At 31.3% G+C, this 16,072-nt stretch overlaps 2 long non-coding RNA genes and 1 pseudogene across 3 annotated transcripts; 2 read left to right on the forward strand and 1 right to left on the reverse strand.

Annotated features, from left to right (window-relative positions):
- The first annotated feature begins 2,509 nt into the window (after positions 1 to 2,509).
- LOC111881288 (uncharacterized) lies at positions 2,510 to 6,697 on the forward strand (annotated as a pseudogene).
- Positions 6,698 to 7,267: 570 nt separating this feature from the next.
- Positions 7,268 to 10,039, forward strand: LOC122194479 (uncharacterized). Its single transcript, XR_006187154.2, has 3 exons — positions 7,268 to 7,560; positions 8,198 to 9,145; positions 9,801 to 10,039. It is a non-coding gene; the product is annotated as an uncharacterized LOC122194479 (long non-coding RNA).
- A 720-nt stretch (positions 10,040 to 10,759) lies between these two features.
- On the reverse strand, positions 10,760 to 15,089 carry LOC111881260 (uncharacterized). Of its 2 annotated transcripts, XR_006186979.2 has the most exons (5): positions 14,898 to 15,089; positions 14,630 to 14,782; positions 11,446 to 11,536; positions 11,070 to 11,369; positions 10,760 to 10,968 (listed from the first exon to the last, which is right to left on the reverse strand). It is a non-coding gene; the product is annotated as an uncharacterized LOC111881260 (long non-coding RNA). The 2 variants fall into 2 exon arrangements; XR_002846755.3 differs by having other exon boundaries at positions 14,630 to 15,089.
- Positions 15,090 to 16,072: the final 983 nt, after the last annotated feature.

Consider the following 16,072-nt stretch of genomic DNA (forward strand, 5'->3'; position numbering starts at 1 on the left):
ATGCAAACAAATAAAAACGTTAGTAAAAAGTCACACTATTTTATTAAAAAAAACCTACACTATTTATATATAAAAAATTTGCACTTAACATCACTATTTTTATATAAAAAACTGCACTATTTTTATAAAAAAAAAAATTACACTTAACAACATTGTTTTTATTAAAAAATATTGCATTATTTAAAACAACTGCACTATTTTTATTAAAAAAAATGTAGTAGGAAGTAACTTTTGGTTTTTCGAGAAAAAAAATCGACAACATAATACGATCAAGAGAAGAGGTCGAAAAAAAAAATTGACACTATAATGTGAATCACAAGAGAGGCCGAATCAATTCAATTAGACAACATTTTTTTTATTTTGGTAATTCTTGCTTACGGTTTGTCGATAAAAAAAAAGAAAATAATTTTTGGTTTTCCGGTCCGGTCCGGATTAAATCCTTTAATTCGGGTACGGTCCGGTCCAAACCCGAAACCCGATTATTGATAAAAATCAAACCCGAAAACCGGCCCATTAATATGATAATCCGGTTCTGTCCGGGTCCGGTCCCGGTTTTTTTCCGGTCCGGTCCGGTCCCACGGGTCGTATGCTCATCCCTACTTTTAAACATATTTAACATATAGGGTTATTTAATATTTTATATTATTTTTTTATAACATGTGATGCTTTTTCCTTCTTTCATACGAGCATAGACCACAACATAAAGTTTTATTTGCACTTTAAAGTCTAAACTTTCAATATAACAAATTCTTTATTTATTTAATATAATAATTTTTTTAGCTTTTCTTTGCTTTTACTGTTTATTATTTGTTTTTTACAAGCATCATTATATTTGACAAATCTTCTTATAAAAACCAAGAAATTACTTTTAAAATTTAAACCAACCAACAATTTTTTAAATTTAAACCAACAAACATCATCTCAAACAAAAAAAATTCATAAGTAAAATATTTTAAATACAAACCCAACAATTGTTTGTTACAAAAGACAAAAGAAAATAAAAAACATTCCAAATAACTTTGATTCGATAACCACTATCTGCATATATATATATATATATATATATATATATATATATATATATATATATATATATATATATATATATATATATATATATATATATATATATATAAAAGGTAGTACGAATGAACCAAAAAAAATATTGAATGTCTTAATTTACCTTGATTTAGATGGACATTTTTTTCGATTGTGACCACTTTGCTTACAAATTCCACAATGGTTTGCTTTTCTTCCTTCTTTAATGTTCATTTTATTGCGAAGCCTTGTTGAACGGGGACGACCTTTTTTATTCCGTAAGAGCTCTAAATTTGGAAGCAATTCTTTAAACATTGATTGTGGCCAATACACTTCATGAGGAAGTGGGGAAAATTCAGAAGCCCAAGTATCACAATATTTTACAATGAATAACATTTATCAACATATTACCAACTATTTAAAGAAAGTGTGACACATGCATTTAATACATGAGAACAAGGATATTTAAACACTTCCTACTTACCACATGTGCAAGTTTTTTGCTCCAAATTAACTACTTGCACATATCTTCGTCTTTGAGTTATCTACTCAAATATACATTTCTCTTGTTTAAAAGATCTTAAGGAATGTGCACTTGCTTTTGACATCAAAACTACTTGTTTAGCAAGAACATGAAGGGTATATGCATCTCCATTAGCTCGTGAACTATTTCCTAAAGGGCGTCTCACCTCAAAGTAATGCACCAATCTATAAAAAGTAAGTTGAACACAAGCCGTGATTGGTAAAAAACGGGCACGGACACTATTAAAAATCTCCGACAAATTTGTTGTAAGCAACCCATATCTCCTCCCACCGTCATGTGCAACTATCAAGTGGATGACTCTCTAGTCATTGTCTAGATTGTGGATTTGGCAATTTCTGATCTTCATGGGTTGATTTTATATGACATTCGATTAAATAGATGGAGATTTTTTGGGGATGTGACTCAAGAACAAAAGATTCAATTTACAGGCTTGTTATGGATGGGGAAGATTGCTGTTATTTGCAACAACATCGATACATCCGACATGTGAGCAATTTATGCACAGTTAGATTCTTAGGGGCTGTTTCTTTTTGACTAATGGGTTAAGGTAAGGAGTTAATCTGGACAACTGTACATGGATGTTTCATTTTAACTTAATCTGGACAGAATGGCTTAATGGTTTAAGCAAAAAAAATCTGGCGTAATGCATACATACACTATTTGTTACTTTTTGCCCTTTTCTCCCTCCGCCTCCTTATGGATTCAGACTTAAGATTGAACGAGATTTGCATAACAAGTATAAAAAACACGAGAAAGCTCAGTGACCACTTTAATCGGTATTTCATAAATTGAAGACCTTCATTTAGATCCATATTGTTTTTTCCTTTTATTTAAATTTTAAGGGTTTACCTTTTTTGTAGGTTTGGACTTGTGTGTTATGCACTAACTTTAGTCTTTTAAGTTTCTTCCTGTATTTTTAAGTGATAAAATGACAAACATCTTTCTACAGTACGAGAGTTATCCATCATGACTGCAAAGTGCCACCCTGCTGCAGTGCGTTTTATACCCGATCAACCAGAAAGTGATGGTTCCATTAAAGATGCATCATCATCAGAAAAAGAACCCATTAGGTTTTGCTTCTAAGTAAACCATATAAATGGTAATGCTGTGTATATTAAAGCATTAATTATTAATTGTTGTTTTTCTTTTTTCATTGCAGATGATTGATACTAAGGGCGAATGGGGAGCTGTCATTACTTGATCTAATTGATGGTCGTGAAATGGAGCGTATAGAGTCTATAGAATTGTTTTGGGTTACTTGCAGTCGGTCAGTGGTTAAAACAAATTTGATTGAAGAAGTCTCATGGTTGGACTATGGCCATCGTGGAATGCAGGTGATAGATAGTTTTCGAATCTTACAAAATTCTATAAATTTACCACTTTGTCCTTATTGTATATAAGACATGATTTCTGGTTACAGGGTTGGTATCCATCTTCAGGTGCGGACCCCTATAAACATGAAGAATTCTGACAGGTAAGCACAGATTAATGGTTTTTTTTTTTTTTTTTTTTTTTTTTTTTTTTTTTTTTTTTTTTTTCTGACAAAATATAATCGTATTGTAAAATTGTTGTAGCTTGATCCTGAGCTTGAATTTGATCGTGAAGTGTATCCACTTGGTTTGCTTCCAAACGTGGGAATTGTAGTTGGAATTACATTTTCAGCATGCATGAGTTTCCATGTTTTGAGCCATCCCCTCAAACTCAAACTATACTACATTGCCTACTTCACCACCTTCTTCAGGTGCTTTCAAATTTCATCCTTGCTGCTATCTAATATAAAATAATAAGAAGAAGGATCAAGTGAGAACCCATTTTTTTCCCTAAGAACTGCGAGGACTAATCTGATCCATTGATTTGATCAAATCAATGGACAAAAAAAAAAAAAAATCGAAAATGGCAGTGTCAATCTTGTAATTGTCTCAAAAAATGGGTTTTCATGTAAGTTAATATCGAGGGTATTTTTGGCAAAAGATAATCCCCTAATTTACTAACCAATGCCACACGTCACATGATGGTTGGCTATTTTTTTCCAGCAAAACTTATTTGACATATACACGTGAATTTATTTTTGTTAGAAAAAACTAAATACATCAAAATTTGTACTTTTCTCCACAAACAGAGACTGATCATGACATCTTCATTTTTGTTTTCCAAAACTCGTTATTTGAATTATAATGTTAGTTGTGATTCATGATTCGAATTATTAGAATTGTAAAAATATGTCATGATTGGTCTCTAGCTTTAGAGAATAAAAAAATAGGAATTTCGGCTTATTTAGTTTTTTTAATAGAAAATAAAGTCATTTTTTTTACCCAATAAGTTTTGTTGGAAAAAAAACTCACCAATCACAAGTTGACACGTTGCATGGGAATGATTAGTTACAAAAAAAAAAAAAAAAAGTTCAATCAAAGCATATAACAACCATGCCCTTGTTGAATCAATGGTCCATATTAGTACTCTATAGTATTACTAAAATGGGTTTTCCATGGATCTTAAGCTTCTATAGTATTACTAAAATGGATCATACTACTGTAAAAATAATGGTAAAGTTCTATAAAACCGGCTTATAAATTGTTGGTCTTGTTCAGAGAGATAAAAGTGAAGAAGCTTTACAACTGGCTCGATTATCGGAGGAGAAGCCTCATTTTTCACATTGCTTAGAGTGGCTTCTTTTTACTGTTTTTGAAGCTGAAATTTCCAGGTAATTCTAACATTGTTTCTTTTCTGTTTTAAAGTATCTCACATTTTATTGAAACTTTGTTGACAGCCAAAATGCAAACAGAAATCAGTTGGTGGTTGACATTGGGCAGACTTGTTTTCTGCTGCTGGTAGATCAACAGAGTAAGTTTTTTTTTTTTTTTTTTTTTTTTTTTTTTTTTTTTTTTTTTTCCAACTTTACTTGTGGATTTATCTTTTAATTAATAGGTCAAGTTACAGGAAATAGCAATGTACTTTATTCTTTTTACCAATTTAGACAATGTACCTTATTATTTATCCACACTAGCAATATATTTACATTTACTTTTTTATAATAACAACATGCTTACATTTTTTTTTACCAATTTCTGTCTCACAATATCGAGGTACTCACGTACTTACATTTTCTTTACACATAATAGCAATGTACTTACAATTTCCTATATTGGTAGATATAGGAAATAAAGTACATTGCCTATATTGGTAGATATATAAAATGTAAGTAGATTGCTGTTATAGGCGAAAATAAAATACATTGCTATTATCGACAAAGAAATATAAGTACATTGCCTATATTGATAGATAGGGTAAACTACATTGCTATTCTCCACAATATGCCTTAATTAATATGTTGTTTGTTGCTTATACTGTAATCCAGCTTGTTTGAAGAATGTTTCGAAAGGAGATGGTGTCAAACTGGAGCTTGCTATATGCCTGTACGTGAGTAGGTTTGACTTCTGTGGTTTAATGATGCTTTAAGTTTGATTTATTTTGCTGACTTGTGTGGGTGAATGAAGGTTATTGCAAGGCTTGAAGGGGCACCTGTGAGTCGATATTGTGCTTTATGGTTGTTACAGGCAACGCTGTATGAATCTTTATACGAGCTTGCTGGGGAGTTGGTGCGTAAATGTGTCAAGGGTAATATGGTCAATACTTTAATGTTGCAATATGAACCTACAACGCCAACAGATTCGGATAAATTATCTCCAAGATTTGTAGGATATTTTTTTTCTTTTTCCCTCTAGTTATATATAGGAAACAGTCTGCAGAGGCAAGAAGGTAATTGTTCTCTAGTTTACATGTGATTCACGTTGCTGTTAAATGGTATTAATCGGTTTACCTTTTTCATTCAAAGAGCAGAGTGCACATGTTACTTCTGTAAAGAATATTCTAGACATTCATGCTAGCTACTTGATGTCTGGGTGGGAAAGAGCTCGTTGTGTCTGTGAAAGGCGCCCAGTTTGATCAAGTGGTAAGAGCAGCTCTGCCTCTTTCATAATCGATACTAGCGATGTACTTGCATTTTACTACCAATATGATCATTGTACTTTATTTGTTACTTACTGTTATTACCAATAAAGAAATTTAAGTATGCTGCTATCTTGTGTAAAGAGTTGTAAGTACGATGCTATTATGGGTAAATAAATGCAAGTATACTGCTATTATGGGTAAAAAAGTAAAGTCAATTGCCTATATTGGTCGAAAGTGCAAAGTATGTTGCTATTTTCTGCAATTTGCTCGTTATATAACCATAAATTCTATTCTACCTACAGGAATATTTACAATGGAAGTGCTCGCTTGGAGAATTTTGCTTCTGTACTCGAATTGATAAGCCAGAAGGTATTCCTTTTCTTACATAAACTTCTTAAGACTCATAATCAAATAATCAGTTGATTTAAGTTTGGGGTAATAAGGTAATTTTACATTTATTACAATAGATCAATTTCCTATCACCACTCCATATTTGATGACCTTGACCCTAAGGGCCCGTTTGTTACTTAGTGGATGACATCTCCCACCCAAAAAGGTGGGACATGGACTCGCTCTTATATCATTTGTTTTTTTTTTTTTTTTTGCATTTACAAAATTTGTTTATTATTTTCAGCCTCAAATGGGAACCTTGCAAAGTCGGTTGGATGCAGAATTCCTCGTCTCATATGTGCTCGGTCAAATTTAAACAGTGGATTGTAGTTTTGGTGACTCTTTTAAGGCGATCTGAGGTAAAACATCAGTGTGAATGTATTTTATATATATATATATATATATATATATATATATATATATATATATATCTTGGTAATCATTTTTTCTACAATCCTTATCTAGTTGTCCAATATGGTTATCAGATTCATGTAAATTAGGATTGTTTTTAGAGAAGATAGTTTATTTATACATGTTCTATGTGATTTTGGTATAGGTTCTCATTGATTTGTTTCGCCATGATATGCGACTCTGGAAAGCATATAGTGCAACACCAGAGGTATGCTTCCTAATATTTCAGTTCAATTATGCTTAATCTTTGGGTCCAACACAAGAAATAGCAACATACTTTCATTGATTTTTTTATTATAGCACCCTATTTTCATTTCTTTCTATTATGGATTTTTTTTTGAAAAGTACAATGCTATAACTGGGTAGAATTTGCAAAATGTAATCCTAATAAGAAAAAAATGGAAGTATATTGCTGTAACAGAAAGAAATAAAAGTAGGATGTTGTACACTTAATATTAAACAAATAAATGAAAGTAGGTTGCTATTTCTTGCATTTTATCCTGTTGCAAAGGTTTTTCCCAAAACAAAAATATCACCGAGTGAATTTGTGTCTATAAATCATGATAAGGGTAAAAAAGGTATTACAATAACCTATTTTTTTCTTTCAGAAAAATCTCAAAAATTTTAGAATTGGATTAAAAGGAAACAGGTCTCAGAAATTATATTTTTCAGGTTACAAGACATGTTTTTGATTAATGATCCAACTTTTAATAAAAACTATTGTAGTTTAAAATTAAAATTATAGAGATTTAGAACAGTTTAGCTATCATTCGAATTATTTTAGTTCTTTATTTTGGTTACGCCCGTATTCTAGGTGTAAAAGATAAGCATCCTTATATTTTCAACCTTAGTTTCGTAATTTCAATCATCTCAGTTTTTATTTAATAGTATAATTTATATTAATATTTAATAGTATAATTTATATAGTGCAGAGTATACAAAGTGTTGAGGGTCTATCGGAAGGACTGAAGGAGCTAGAGCTACACGCACACGCTTGATTATAAATACTGTCTTCTGTACGATCGATCGTTCTTTGAAGAGTCTCATTCTGTGACATTTCGTCGCATTTCGTTTCGTTCAAACCCCAACATCTTCTGTACGATTGATTGTTCTTCGCGGATTCTTGAAGATCCCCGTTCTGTGAAATTTCGTCGCATTTTTCTACTGATCGTCTTCTCCCGAGTTTTGTGGTTGCGATTATTGTTCGATAGTCGATCTACTTCGTCATTGTAAGTCGATCTTCGTTTTCATAGGGTTTTAATCCCTTGCATGTGATTTGTTACCGTATTATAATATTTCTAACGTTGATTTTTGTTTTTTAAAACCAATTTACCGTGCTCTAATGATAACGAGTTTGTGGTATATCTGAAACCCCTGTTGCATCATAATCGTATATTGATTGTTGTTTATTTTTAAATATGCATGTTTGCTTTTGTAATATGATCACAGTACTCTACTCTTTCATACGTTCATGCAAGTTCTTTAGTCTTCTCTTTCATACGTTCTTGCAATTGTTAACGAGTTTTTTTTTGGTTTATCTTAATACCTTTTTGTTTTGTTTTGTTTTTGTTTTTTTGTTTTGGTTTATCTTAATACCTTTTTTCAAAACCTGAAAACCCAAATGCATCTTATTGTTTGGTGTTGGTTTTTGTAAATATGATTATTGGACTCTATTATTTCTTGCAAGTTCTTGCAATTGTTAATGAGTTTCTGGTTTATTTTAGTACTTGGTTTCAAAACCTGAAACCCCAACACGTTACTGTTACATGATATGTGTCTCTTTCCGTTTTCAACTCAGACCTTGTGGAAAACAAAGTCTTAAGAGTCTTGATTTTATTCTGATCTTTTTCTTTTGGTTTAACACAGATAATGACGAGATTGAATCCAGTAGCTCTTGCTGAATTGGAAAAATTAGTAGATAAGGGTTTTCAGATAAGCACTTGGACAGAAGAGGGAATCGTACGCGCTGGTGTAAGGATGGTAACATTTGTTGCAACTGCCAAAAATCTTACACAGTTAGATGACAAGAGCCTGGATGAGATATTGAGGAAGGCCACTGACGATCTGCTGTGGTACAATGCATCTGAGTGCACGGATGAACTGTTTGCCGGATTCTTAGATTGGCTTAATAAAGAAGAAGGGAAGGCTTTCCTTCATAAAGTCGGTAGGAAAAGATTGTTTCGAATTGTCTTGGGCTGAAGCTGCTTGTCTGTGCGCATTTAACAAGCAACTTTCAGAGCTAAATGATAAAGCGAAAGACTATATGTCTGACAAAAACAAACACCTTGCAATACAGAAGGTTAATGCTTTGAAGGGCTCATTGCAGCCTGCAGGTGCATATGTCGAGATGAGTGAAGGTGATTTAGGCAAAGCATGCATGGCTTTGCAAATGAAGAAGGACCCAAGTACAGCTTCCCATAATGCTGCATTGGTTGCTAGTATCGACGCTTTTGAGAAGCAAGCGATAGCAGCCCATAAGATTGAGTCTCTGAATTCTACAGATAAAAATTTACTTAAAGAATGGGTTAAGGAGAAGATGAATTTTTTTCTAAAAAAGAATACAATCATACTAAATTGAAGGAGTATACTGCGTATGCTGAAGGGCTTGGGGTCACTGTAGATCCCGAAGTTTTGCAGTTGTTAGAAAAGGCCCCTCTTTCCGGAATGAAGCGGAAGAGAAATATAAGTGGGAGAGGGAGAGGGAGAGGGAGAGGGAGAGGGAGAGGGAGAGCAAGAGCAAGAGCAAGAGCAAGGGCAAGAGCAAGAGCAAGGGCAAGGGCAAGGTTCAGGTGTTTTCCAGCTGGAGGGGGGCAGGTTAGTTGCTCTATTTATTTTAAGGCTTGCTATTTTCCAAACTTGTTTATCTCTAACTTTGAAAAACCATTTGAATATTATGGTTATGTTGGACTTAAGTTCTCACATATATTAGGAGGGTGTTTGGCTTAGCTTTTTAAACCTCAAAAGTTCTTTTTGGAAAAGTTACAAAAAGTCAGGATTTCTTGACTTTTTCAAAAAGTTCTTTTTGCTTATGTAAAAACTTCAAAAGAAACCATTTTGCCAAACATCTTTTGCTTTTTTTTCTTTTTCAAAAAGTACTTTTGGCTTTGAAAAGCCAAGCCAAACACCCCCTAGATTTCAGTAGACTAGATGGTCTTACAAGATTGATGATGACTTGAGTGTAAAAACATATAAAATATGGCTTGTCCGATTTTTCGACCGAGTCACATGTAAAAGCGAGTCATAGATTTCTTAAACTGATTTTACTACACTGATATGCACATGTTCCTTACTCATGTTTAGTTGGCATATATCTGACTTCAATACTTAAAACTGAAGAAGTTGGTGCAAGCTTCAAAAAACAAAATCTATTTTTGTAGGAAAGATTAAGCTTTGGATTTGTATCTGAATAACTTTTGTAAGATAATTAATGAAAGTTATATGCATCTGATATAAATATTTGCTCTTACAGGGAAAACGAAGACTAAGCTGAGCAAACAGAGCCTGCATTGGTAGGATGAAATTGAAAGACCAGATAATGAATGCTATAAAGGATTGGATTGTTGTTTGGTTGTATTCTGTGCTCTTATTGGGTATTTTGAACTCTGTAAGTAGAGTCATTTGTTCAAAAGAATTAGCACGTTGATTGGTTGACATGGATTGAAAATGATACTACAAGGTTACAACAAAAAAGAAATAAAATAGACTCTTTTGTTGCCTATGTGGTGCTGATATCTGTGCTTTTTTATAAACGTTTTTTTTTTAAAGATAAAATAATTATATTTTTATTGCATACATAACATAGGGTAAAGAAGACTGAAAATTAAACTTCAGTCAATTTAAAACTCAAAAAAAATTACTCAATGTAGAGCTCAATGTTAGCACTGCAAGTTATTCGTTCACATAAAACCATCCACAAGGTCAGAGTTAGTAAGATTTTGGTTTATGGTATCCAAACAATAATCTGTTTCCCCTACTATAATTAAAGATCGTTTAATAGACAAAAAACATGAATATACTATGTGAATTGTGATTCCATAAATTGAATATACTCGAACCATAAATATATGTACAAACTCTTAGAAGATGCGTAATCTAGTTTATATTTTCAAATTATCTCTAAAAAAACTTAGGACCACGATGATATAAAAAGTGGAAACTTGAAAAGAAATGCAAGCCACAAAAAAACATTATAGAACACTTTAAAACCAATTTGAAGTCAACTACCAATATCATCTTCTATAGACACCTCACAAAATCGTGGGAGTCAACACTTCTTAGGTTTCTTAGGTGTTATTGAGGACCCGATACACAATTTTTGAGAAGAATCAACTTAAATAACAACCCGACCCGTCTAATTGTAAAAATCCAAAAACGACAATAAGAATCATAACAAATAAAATAATATAAAAAAATAGCTAACAATAACCGTTGAAAAACATATTTCCGTTGTAAAGAATATATTGATTGTAAATAACAATGTACTTTACCAGATGTAACTAACATGTTATAAACGATTGTAAATAAAATGGTTAACATATAACTTACATTTGTATCTATTGTACATTTCCTCTAAGTGTCTTGTATCTGTTAATGATTTGGGCTGACATCACTTTTGCATTTCTAAGATGGTTATCCTTCTGTAAACAATAGAAAAGGAGAAAAAGATCAAATTTTTATGCATATTGCAATATGAAAATTGATTTCTTTAATTAAAGTGAAAAAGACTTTTCATTTTTACCTTTAAGGGTAGAGGTAAATCCACAAGTTGTCAAATGTTTTGCAAGCTCTTCCTCAGTTGTAGTAAGGGGTTGTTATGGTCCTCAATCACAGAAAAGAACATACGTGGTCACAGAATCTACCGAAATTAACCAAACACTTTGGATATGTGAGAGAAGTTTGTAAAAAGTAAACTCCACGTAGGCACACCAACCTATGGATCCCTTAGCCATGTGGGGTTGGTTGAGAAAAAGAAGGCTAACCTAAGGGGTTCCATTGTCTAGGAGGTAAAGATTTGTCAACATATAAAAGGTCATTTCACCTGATCAATTTAGAAATACATCATAAGAAAAACTATCGAGAAAAATAACTATTTTGACAAAATATGGCAAACATACCTAATGTATCAAACTCTTTGGCAAGTTTAATAGCATCAGATGTTGCAATATCTTGGTTAGCAGGTGATATTGCTAGTATGATGGAAATCAACTGAAATTCAAACAACATTTAATGAGAAAAAAAAAGAGATTCATGTTTAGGGTTGAGAATAAAATTACTTTGTTAACATAACTTCTAAACATCATAACAAATGTGTAAAACTTAAACATCCATGATGGTTTTGACTTCTAAGAAAGAGAGGTCAAAACTCACTTGAATCAGTAAGTACAGAGAGGAAATGAATTCGCAGTGACATTCACACCTTCTTCCCGATTCCAACAAATTAAAAGTGAATTCATAAATTCAAAAAGTGCATTTTATGCAGCTAAAAAGTCAAGAAAAAAGTTTAAAAAAAAAAACAATCACCTTCAGGTACTGTGCTAGCTCCTTAGCAAGTTTTCACTGCCCATAAGCATGAAAAGGGATATATATATATATATATATATATATATATATATATATATATATATATATATATATATATATATATATAAAGAAAATAAATTGAACTCTGGTAATATTTTATGGAGCTAATCATAAAAATGACCAAAAAATAGGAAGGTAACAACACGAATTATCATTTGTGTTATGCGTTTCTGTAAAATAATAAAGGTAAAATGTATTTAGGAGAAAAGAATAATCTTACATGAATAATAATACTTTTTTTTAAGAAATTTGCTGAGAATTTGGAAACCACAAACCACTATCATAAAGAAGTATATAATCAAACCTTTACTTGGTGCATCTTAATTGAAAATGAACTTTCAGAAAGAAGAGCATGGAGAAAAACAGGTAACCAGATACATGAGTTAAAGCATCCAATACTATAATCTCTAAATATTATTAAAAGAGAAACCTTATGACATCATCTTAAATAATTTGGACCCTTGATTGTATTTCAATCTTATTTTTTCCACCCTTAGATCAAATTGTTGACATCATCTTCCCCATATAGAATGTATTTAATTCCAATAAATGTTTTCAAATCGTCAAACAATAACTTACATTCGTTGAAATGGAATGTATTTAATTCCAATAAAAGCTTTCCATATTTTAAATCTTGAATTTCCAGTTATTAAGATTTTAATATGGTCAATTTTAAAAACATATTACTAACAAATAATTTCAATCAAAGCATTAATATCAACCATTAATATAAATCTGTTTATATTAGTAAACCATTAATATAAAATCTATTTTTATAAGGAAATCATTAATACCAAAAATTCAGATTCAAATTATCACATACATATACGATTCATCCTTCAATTCGCGGCTCACACTTATTTTCAATCGTTTCGTTTCTTCAAAAATTTTCCTATAACATCATTATTATTGCTTATAACTTTCATCAACATTCTCTGCTTCAAACATTCGCTCTTGTGCACTAGAAGGTCAGTACCTTCTTTCGCTTTTTATATTTTTTTCGATTCTTTTTTTGTTCCTATTTTGATTTTTTTGTCACAAATTACATGAAATCAGTTAACTATTTTTCTAAAACTTTTCAATTAAACAGAAAAAGATATTACGTACATTTAACAAAACATAAATTAACTATCTTGGGAACTGACATTAATTACGAAAATGTTACTTTTATATATTAGAGATGAGTTTGATTTTTTTTAATTTTTATGTTATAAGAATCCGGTTAATTTTGGCATAATTTTAAAATATCATTGAAATTATTATGTTTTTGTATATCATATCAACCTGCTTTTTTATTTTTATATAGTAACAATAAAAATTATAAATTTACACAACAAATATACATATTTTGAATTTTGTAATATTATTATACCTTAAAAAATACAACTCCCTCCAAAATAATTTTCGCCAGTAATTTCATCAATAATTTCATCAAATTTAAATTTGTATTTTCTTTATATAAATTTTTTTAATGATCCTAATTTTTTTTCCTCCAAAAGTATATCAAACATTTACGTCTTTGATAATGCTGCCCCATTATAATTATTACTTTCCAAAAATATATATCCGTTTAATGAGGAATTTGATTTAATGAAAGAAGTAAATGTTAATTAAAACGAGATATATATTCCATAATTATTACACGGGTTTATTAAAAAAAATTAATATCAAGTTGTAAACATTAAACATTTTTAAAGAGAAATTTCAGAATACATACAAACGATGATGTTGTACATTGAAATATAAAATTGAATAGACCGAAAAAAAAACTATTAAGACAGTCAATCTTGAAAATAACATAGTTATGAAAAATTATAAAGTAAGATAAAAATTACTCCATATAAGATATTAGGAGATTTGTAAAAAGTACAATTAGTAAAAGCGTTACGGTAATTAGAAAAAATAAGATCGTTAAGATTAATAAAAATATAATATATAAACTAAATTATCATAATAGTAATGAAATGCCATTATTTGATATTTCATATAATTGAAAGATATATCAAATTACATTGATGATATACTAAAATTATTCAAAGTTGCACCAAAACTAATGCAAAGTTCTTGCGAACATCAAATAAATAAGAACAAACATAAAAGTTAGCACTTATATTCATAATAAATTTAAAATAAACCAATCATGATTTAGAAAAGAATCTCCATTGATAATATACTAAAATTAAATTCATATAACATTTAACATTCTATAAATTATAATATATAACTTTATTTGAATAAATGAAATAGTTGTCAATATTAAATGTAGTGGAAAAAACGGTATATTGGTTGTCAATATATGTTTAAATTAGGTAACATTATTATGGAATGAACTTCTAATTAAAATGTTTATAATTATATAACAATATCATAACTATATGGGACGAGGAAGGTCGTTCAACTAATAAAACAAAAAATATTGTCTATAAAGAGGTCATTCAATGATTATAAATATTTATCGTTTTCAATGTATTTTCTATACATTTCAATAATACCAATAACCATATATTTTTTTTATAATCCTTATTCAATATCTGTAAACGATTATATGTTTTTTTACGCGTTTCCCGTGTTTAACGCGGGCTATAATCTAGTATATAATTGAAATCCAAATAAAACGGAAACACTTCTAAAATTATCATTCTAAATTTTGAACGTGGGAAATTTGTGACGTGTATCAGAAACATAATTAAAACATGAATGAAAGAGTGGTGAGCATACCGGTTCTGCTTCTAGTGGGTTGATGTAAGTAATCTACGCCAAATCAGACCCTGCAGGCTGCATCACTTGAACTTCTAGAGTTAAGTAATATATTCAATCATCTGGTGTATAGGTTAATACTTCACCCAGAAATCGGACAAATGAAAAAGAGCCCTGATTAGAAAGAGGAACGATGTTCACCAACATTTTGATTATCTTCATATCCCTCACTCATCTCCACAAACTTTAAAAATAGAAAAAGTAAGACATAAATTAAGCATCTTCCAACCTGTAGATGGTAGGCTCTCAAGCGTCTAAAGGTAGTCTCTTTGGAAGCCTGTCAAACAGGCTGCGTGCAAGTCGAAAATTGATGCAGGAATCATGCCTCTTCAGGAAGGAGTAAATCGACAGTTGACAAAAATCAAATGAAAAAAATATTGAATCTAACGATTTACCTCACTAGTTGCAGAGGCGTCTAGATGATGAGAGCGACAATGGATGATATTGCCATTTTTATACATATTTTTAGGCAATTTTGATCTACATTTTTATTATTATTTTTGTTATCTACATAGAATTATAATACTTATAAGGATAAAATGTTATTTGTAGCCAAAGTGAAGTATTTTCGAAGAGAGGGACCGGATTTGACAATTTATGGAACATTGGAGACTTGAAGTATTAAAGATGAAGAAGACCACGAAATTTACAATAATCACGATGTGATCCACAAGGTCACGACGTGGTCTCGGTTTTTCCAGAAGATAAGTACGCGAAGAAAGAGTCCTTGCCGAACACGATTTACTCAAAGATCACGAAGTGAATCATTTGTCACGACGTGATCGGGGATTTTTGAGATAATATAAATACCTTTGCTCATTACGACTTGAAGGACTTTTGGCTGAAGAATAGAGTTCCAGAAGTCGATTTTAGCATAAGGAAAAGGTTTTGAAGAGGGTTTTCAACATAAGAGAGAAAAGGTCCACAATTAGTTTAGTTATTTGTTACTTATGAACATGTCTTCTTATACTTTGATTTGTGTTTATATGTTAGTTGCTATTATGAGTAGCTGAATCTAGCTACTCTTGTCTAGCTAGATGAAGCTTCTAACTTATGAATAGTGTAACACCCAAAGTCAGGAAGGCCAAGAAAGGAAAGGAAACCCTAAGTTTAAGGGACGACTCGTCGAGTCCAAGGAGGAACTCGGCGAGTCCGAGCGGGATCCGGGTCAAGGAGTAAGTGGCCGACTCGGCGAGTTGGCTAAGGAGACTCGGCGAGTCTGGTCTGAGCGAGGAAAACCTTAAATCCGGGACTTGGAGCCTATTTAAACGTCTCATTCTCTCCCCTAGGGTTCCTTTACTGCCTCTCTCACCCAAAACACCGAACCCTAAGCCCCATTGTTGCTCATTCAAGCTTCCAAGCCATTTTTGGATGATTTGAAGGAAGAAGGAAGGGGGAAATCAT

The sequence above is a fragment of the Lactuca sativa genome, chromosome 9 (assembly GCF_002870075.4).
Source record: "Lactuca sativa cultivar Salinas chromosome 9, Lsat_Salinas_v11, whole genome shotgun sequence".
NCBI classification, from domain to species: domain Eukaryota; kingdom Viridiplantae; phylum Streptophyta; class Magnoliopsida; order Asterales; family Asteraceae; genus Lactuca; species Lactuca sativa.